This window comes from Marmota marmota, unplaced genomic scaffold, assembly GCF_001458135.2.
Source record: "Marmota marmota marmota unplaced genomic scaffold, marMar, whole genome shotgun sequence".
NCBI lineage: Eukaryota > Metazoa > Chordata > Mammalia > Rodentia > Sciuridae > Marmota > Marmota marmota.
The window spans coordinates 6,588,237-6,596,084 of record NW_026000051.1 but is presented as its reverse complement, the minus strand read 5'-3'; the positions used below and the strand labels follow the sequence as shown (position 1 = coordinate 6,596,084).

The window sequence follows — 7,848 nt, the reverse complement described above, 5'->3', positions numbered from 1 at the left end:
ACGAGTAAATATAACATTCAGCATATGCCTCATCAAATCATTCATATGCCTTGGAAATCCCAAAAGGGAGCAAAAACCTCTATTATCACTGAGTTCATGTTTGTTATGAAAACCTACAAGCAACAACTGAAAACAGCATTGTCAGCACAAGGAATTCCTGCAAGGGTGATGGTATATCAAAAGGCTAACCACTCTTTTCTGATAGAATTAAAAAAAAAAAAAATTAAAGGACTGTAAATTCAGCATCTGGGGTGTTTCTGGCAGGAAAACATTTTTAAAATTCCACCTCCAGTTTATTTCTTCATGGCACAGACCAAAGACCTCCTATCTAAATAGCTATCTCTTGCAACCACTTCATACAAAATGGAAATCTGTCACTGTGATAAAAAGTCAGGAGTTCTTTGTGTGTGTGTGTGTGTGTGTGTGTGTGGTGTGGTGTGTGCGTGCGCTTAGAGATTGAACAGTTTTGTTTGTTGTTGGAGGAAAGTAGTAATTAGAAAGCAAAAATAAAAAAGAAAAAGAAATATGCCCACTATTCCAAAGGCAAACTATATTTGATTTTTTTTTTCTGGGCAATTCTTCTTTGAACATTTTAAGTTCCTGAGTACTAATAAACATGAATTGTAAAACAGTATACGTTAATTTTAAACAACAACAACAAAAAACCCACAACCCCATTTTATTTATGTATTTTCTTTTAAGCCCATCAAGCTAGAAGCTCCCATCGTGTTTCCAACAAAAAGAAAATATTTGTATTACGAACTTGGACTGATGTGAAATATTAAAACCACCTTAGCAGAAATAGATTACTCAATAACATCCTTTTAAATGCTGCTGACCAATTCAGGAAATGAGACTATGAATGAGAAATCTGATTAAGAGTTAAAATTACCATTTAGTTCTTTAAAATGTACTAATGAATAATTAATAACAAATGCAGTTCTTTAGCTTCCCTTACAACAATATTCTCAAGTAGAACTGAAAGTAATGTCTGCAGTAAAATCTGTCATCTACATTATATGCACAGGTGGCACAGGAAGTATTCACACATAGGAAGACATTAAGGAAACATCCTCACTAGTATGTGGGCCATACAATAGCTGCGGTGCTTGGGTTTAAAAACTAAGCACAGCAAATTTTAAACTAGGACTTACAATATTCACAAATTAATACCAAACCAAAACTCCACACAAACCAGCTTTAAAACTCAAACGCATTAAGGAAATCCTTTGTTTCAATGATACTTTCCCATTAGACCCTAACTGGATTCCAGGCTTCTCTTTTGTGACATGGGGTTTTATTGATTTCAAACATGTTCACATTCAGAAATTAGTCTCCAAAGACACTTCATGGGATAGCCAGCCACCTAGACACCACACATCATACACATCTTTCAAAAGAACAAGAGCTCTGAATATCACTATTTGATCAGCAACATCAAGTTAACCAGGCTCTCTTCTAAACACTTTTCCTTTAAATGGTTTAAAAAAAAAAACTAGACTATTGAATTAACAATAAACGTTTGATGAGTTAATAAACCTATGAAGGCACAGATCCAACCCAAGATTTCTCCCCTGTGTAGCTCTTCACTCATCCAACAAATGAGCGCTTAGCCAAGTGACCTATTTCCAGGTTACTTTCTTCGCACCTGCCAAGTTACTGTCCTGATTTAGAAACTTCTTGTCGAAGCAATTAATTTTTAGTGCCTCCTAACTGTCCCGGGTGTTTGTATTCAATTTGAAATCTGTTACTTGTTAGACACTGTTCGGTCCCAGATCTTTCAGAGAATTGCGAGTTTATGGCGCAGAGAGGGGAGGAGGCACGGATCTCGGAGAGCCTGCCCTTTATTCGGAAATGAGGAGATGTGAAAGGTGGAAGGCAGGGCAAATAAATAAATAAATCGGGTTTGCTGCCGGAGCGTTTGCCGGCCGGTTCGAGCACCCTTTGTAATGCAGGCCTCCCGGGGCTATCGCCTGCGCTAATTGCTCCAGGGCGCTTTCCAAGTTCAAAAGTTCACCTTTTACGACCTCACAAAAGCTCCTTACACGTTACCAATAAAAACATTCCGCAGCAAACACCGAGGGGGGAAAATATCAAACAGATACAAATAAAAAACCCTGCAGGAGGGGAGCCCCCAGGAACCTGAGGACACCAGGACCGGGGGGCAGGGGGAGGTTGGCAGGAGGAGTCCGGCCAGGTGAGGAATTCTTAGCGCCCGAGGACCTGGATCGAGCCAGGAAAGAGAACTAGGCTGGGCAAGTGCGGGCCGGGACGCGCCGGCAGACGCCAGGAAGAGGCAGGTGTCCCAGGCCCCCAGCCGGGCTAGACCTGAGCCAGCAGAAAGTGGCGGTTTAGCTAAAGAGGCTGAGCAGGGACGGAGGCAGGCAGGAGACTGCGGCCGACTGGGAAGGTGAGGCCGAGGCAGGAACAGGCACCAAGAGGTCCGAAAAAGGAAACGATGAGGATACCAATCAACAGGGGCTCCGCGCAGGGTGGGGGTGTAGGGGCTCGCGGTATTAAGAAGGGAAGCGCGGGGCTGTGGCATGGAAAAGGCTCCAGGAAGGTGGGGGAACCAGGGTGTGGCGTCGGGTCTGCAGGGCCAGGAGGAACCCGCGTGAGAGACCCCTAGTTGGAGGAAGGACTCTGGGAACCCGGAGAAGGCGGATGCCCCCACGAACGGGCCGCAAGCGTGGGGAGTGAGGTCCGCCGGAGGGGACGCAGGGGTAGGGGAGAGGAACCCGCGTGGGGGCCCGGGGATAGCAGGAAGGATTGGCACAGAGGGGTCNGCTCTTCCAGGGAGTCCTCTCTTCTCGGCCGACTTTAGCTCTGGGAAGCCGCAGCGGCTCCTCAGCGTGGACCTTCACCCCGGTCTTCAGCGCGGACCCTTCCTCCTCCTGGGTCTCTCTCGCTGCAGACCCTCCCCTTCCCTTCCCGCTGCCCTCCGCGCGGCCTTCCCCCTGCCCGGTTCCCTGGGCACCGAGCTCCACTTCCCCCTCCCGGTGGTGTTCCCTCAGCACTGGCCAGCTCCTTCCCCTGACGTCACGCGCCGCTGCCACGCACGGCCCCGCGGGGCACGCTGGGAAGTGAAGTCCTTCTGGAGAGGCCGGCCACGCAGGACCTCACCAACCGAATGGGTACGAAGAAGAGTAAGCAGCCGTGAAAAAAGGAATCCAAGGCTTGTCGATAACACGAAACCTGGTAAAACTTCTGATAAATACTGAGTAAACGGTTGTTTCAGGGTCTTCTCTTTATTATGACATATCCGTGATCGAAGCGCTCGACGACTCCACTTATCCCCCTACCCCATCAATGAGTCTTCCCAAGGAGGTGGATCGAAAAGAAGCCGGGTGAGCACGTGCAAAGAAGCCCAGCCCTGTGGGCGGGGCCCCGAGGAGGCGGGGCCTGGAGGTATTCACTAAGGTCTTCCTCCTCCGCTGCGGGACAAATTGGACCGAAGATTAAAGGGCCGGAGTTTAACTCGGGGTGACTGCGTTCGTATGCAAATGAATCTATACAACTCTGCTTTCCGGGGTAGTGTTTAAAGCCTTTTACCTCCGGGTGGGCGGGAAAGAGTAAAGTTTCTCATCCTCTTCTTTCATTTTCCCCCTGCCCGTAGAACAGATGGACAAACTAAGCTCGGGGACATTGATTACCATTAAAGAAAACGTTAGGCTTTTAACTCCAGATGTCTTGCAGCCCTCCATTTGAGTGGCCCCTTGCCCGGAGAACAAGCTCCTTTCCCTCTGCTCAGATTCCCTGTGAAATGAGGTTGGACTAGGCATGGGGTCCGGGTGAAAAATCCCCACACACACCCGGCCCAAGATTCTGAATTTTCCTGAGAGCATAATCCTGGATTTTCTCCGCTGCTCCCACCGGAGCACACCTCCAAGGGCCACCAGGTGGCGCGCGGCCACCGGCCTCTGGGCCTGCTAGGCTGTTTTTCAGCGACGCCCTCAGGAAAGTACTCTTTGCAGCTACTGACCAGGGTCTGATCCCTACCTGGCCTGCTTGAGGACAAAGAACAAGAATACTGGTGCTTCCCCCGCCTCTCTGCTGGATTGTGCCGCAGCTTCCTCACTGGCGGCTCATTTCCCGCCCTCCCCTTGGCTTCCCTCCCCTTCCCTCCACTCCATCGCCCCGCCAGTTCTTTAGCTCCTCTGTGTGATTCCTTACGTTTAAATCCTTGTCCTGGCGTTTGCATTCCTTTCTGTTCTGACCCCGTCTACATTTCTTATCGCACCCCTTCCCTCACCTGCTACGCAAGTTTTGCAACGCTTTCCTAGTACTTGGGGGGTTACCAACATTGTGCTTCATTCTTTATCCTTTATCTGTGTTGACTACTGTTCTGAGAGATTTACATTAACATTTTGTTGCCTAAACCTCAGGGTCTCTCAAGGAGGTAGCCTAGTTATTGCCCTTATCATACACTGATGAAATCCCCTAGAGGTAAGATTCCAACCCCAGCTGGTCAGAAAGCTGGAATGCTGATTTCACCCATCCCACTCCCAATGCTTTTTCATCTTTATAGGTTGTTAAAATACTTCTTCAGTGGCACCTTCCTTAATACTTCCAACCAAGGAACAACTAGTTCTCCTCTATATTACCGCAAGGGTCTGTTGAACTCTGTGCAGACTGTAAGAAATGGTCTCAGTGATGGCTTCCTCACCACCATTTCTGAGCTCCCCCAAGGGCAGGGAGCAATGCTGGCCTCTCCTACAAGGAGAGGAGATTCTGTAGCATTGGGGGAAAGAAGAAACAGAAGAGATGGATCCTCTGCGCTATTCCCTCAGCTCTGCCTTCTAAAATATATCAGAATTTTCCCATCTTTCACAGGCTTCTGAACCTCCCAAAAGCCTTCCCAGATCCTCCTGACTACTCAAAGCTCTTTATTATCTCATCATTGTAACCCTAATTGCTGGCTGGATGAAAGGAATCAAAATAAATATACAAAGCAATGTAAGGTCTGTCTTAATAAATGGAACCTGTTACTAATGTTATTTAGAAAGTGATCCCAAGTCCCAGATACTGAAAATGCTTCTAGGAAGAGTCAAAATACCACAGCACTGAGAAAAGCAAGGGGAATGTATACATAGACTCAGAAAGATGAAAAAGATTTCCCCCCAGCACCTGTAGTACTGAAGACAGAAGAGCTGGTAAGGAAAGAAAGAATAAGGATAGATCTGATGGGGAATGGTCCTGAGGCCAGAAGCAGACAAACAAACAGGACCAGAAAAGGATACAGAAAAGAACAAGGCAGGCATCAGCGTCTTTAGGGGGAATTTATCCTATGGTGGAGGTGGCAGACATACACTAATCAAATCAGGAAATCACTCAAACCCACAATGGCATGAAAGTCTTACAATTGAGAACTCAGAAGTTCCAGATCCTGGGGGAATGTACAACAGGGCTCACTATAGTTGGTGGTGGCTTTCTGGGATAAGGAGCATTCAAATAAGGTGAAGAGAATGAGTAGGAGTGTGTCAGACTGGGTGGAGAGAAAGATATCCAGTTGAAGAAACAGCACAAGCAAAAGTTCCCAAAGGTAAGTCAGAGCTTGGCACATTTAAGGAAGTGGAAGATTCCATGGTTTTGGAACAAGAAGAGGGACACCCCAGATTACCATCAGGTTGTGTGGGACAATGGCCAGTAGGGGGCAGAACTCCTAGTGACAGCAGACTAGCCAACCTACTACTCTCCTAGAAATCCAGGCAACCAGGCTGCATTTGGGAGAAAGAGAACCTTTGCCTGGCTACATTTAAGTACGCTTTGTCTTTTTGGTTTTTGGTTTTTTAATAGATAGGGAGCAAGTTGCAAAATCCACAGAATGCACAAAAAAAAAAAAGTCTTCAACGGAAATTCTCCTGACTCCAGTTCTTGCCAACCAGATCCCCACTCCTTGGAGATAACCACCATATGAATACATTGTGTGCCCTTTCAGAGATCATCAGAGTACATAAAAACACAATATTTATTTTTCACATTAAGCCTGATTTTGACACCTCCCTATGAAGGAGATCTCTAGTTATAAAAGATCCTTAATTGTACTGAAAATTGTACTGAATGCCTCCTGTATGTGATTTTTTCTTTTTCTGTACCGAACTCAGGGGCACTTTTCCACTGAGCTACATCCCCAGATCGTTTTGGGTTTTTTTTTTTTTTTTATGGTTTTACCACTTATTGGGGTTTAGGGGTTTTATTTATTTATTTATTGTTTTATTTATTTATTTATTTTTAGTTTTCGGTAAACACAACATCTTTATTTTATTTGTATATGGTGCTGAGGATCGAACCCAGCGCCCTGCGCATGCCAGGCAAACGCGCTACCACTTGAACCACATCCCCAGCCCCCCAGCTATTTTTTTTATTAGTTGCTCAAGACAATACAATGATCTTGACATATCATACATTTGATTCAAATGGGGTATGAATTCTTATTTTTCCACGTGTACAGATTGCAGGTTCACATTGGTTATACAGCCACGTTTATACATACAGCAATACTGGTGCCTGGGTTTTATTTGTTTTTCTTGAGACAGGGTTTCACTAAATTGCTGAGGCTGGTCTTGAATTGCAGTCCTTCTGCCTCAGCCTCCCGAGTTGCCCAGTTTAGAGGCATATAACTCTACATAGCCTACATGTGATTCCTTAAGTCGGCTGAGAGTCACTGAGAACCTGTTTGTGCTAGGTCATTGGTCCTCAAGCCCTGAAGAACTTTTGAATACATCTATTGCTGGGCTGCTGAACCTTTTTCTGATTCAGTAGCTGGGCCTAGACCTGAGAATCTTCATTTCTGACAAGTTCCCAAGTGACACTTGAGACTGTTGGCCAGGAAACCTCACTTTGAGAATGGCTGAGTCAGCTACTCTTGGAAACAATGAAGGTGTGCACATTAATGACCTATTTCCTACAAGGGAAACTTATGTCAAACCAGAAAGGCAGTTCCATGGAGTGAAGAGAAAATGAAGATGGTGGGAAGCCGGGAGCTGGGGCGGTGGCAGCATCTAGGGCACAAGTAAATGTTCCTTTTAGTGCAACAGAAGTTTACAAGGCCAGGTAAGCACACAGCCAATCTGTCTTGAGCCCAGGAGAGTGACAAGTACACTGACTTGGTAGAGAAGGAAGAGGGAGGGGCTTCAGGCCCAAGGGGTGTTCAGGGGAGGAAGGGCTTTCAAAAGACCGGGAAGGAGTCCCCTGTGAAATAAGGAAAACCAAAGACAAACCAGGGCGAGGTTCAGGAAGGTGTGACTTGGGTGTCGGTTTAGGAAGGATGGAGAGGATTTGGTTACAGGGACGCACCAAGGCATCTTGGTGAAGAATTGAGACTGAAGACCCCCAGGGCGAGAAGATAAGCGGGGATCCTGAGACTTGGGCTGCCCCCGGACTGTTCTGGGGGGACAGGAAGAAGAGGGGGAGTTTAAAAGGTAGTTGGGGCTGGAGTTTCGGAGCCCACGGGAGGGTCGGAGAGGGAAGGGGCTGAGACTTGAGAAGACTAGAGTCAGCAGGGTCCCGGGGACAGAAGGGGGATGGCTTGAGAGAGCGCAAGGGCTCATCTGCTGGGAACATCGTTCTTTGGAACTTCACAGCCCCTCCAGAAGGGCGATTTTCTCCATTTTACCTCGGGGAAACTGACGCTCAAATTGGTTAAGGGACACTTCCAAGGTCCTTCATCTCACAGAATAGGACCTCGACCTGTATGGGACTCCCCTTTCTGGCCTCGCTCTCCTGCGGCCTCGGAACCGGACTCTTGTTTGCGTCCTGGTAGGGATGCCCTTTGGAAAGCCACGGGATGGCAGGGAGGCCCCGCGCGGGCGGGGCGGGAACCCCTCCGCCTTAGCTCCGCCCCAGCGG

At 47.3% G+C, this 7,848-nt stretch overlaps 1 protein-coding gene across 1 annotated transcript in view; it reads left to right on the top strand.

The window, feature by feature from the left end:
- The first annotated feature begins 3,883 nt into the window (after positions 1 to 3,883).
- Olfml2a (olfactomedin like 2A) overlaps positions 3,884 to 7,848 on the top strand; it is a 35,321-nt gene continuing 31,356 nt past the window's right edge. The window contains exon 1 of the mRNA XM_015497599.2: positions 3,884 to 3,939. The gene's annotated coding sequence lies outside the window, so the exon portion shown is untranslated. The remainder of the gene's footprint in view (positions 3,940 to 7,848) is intronic.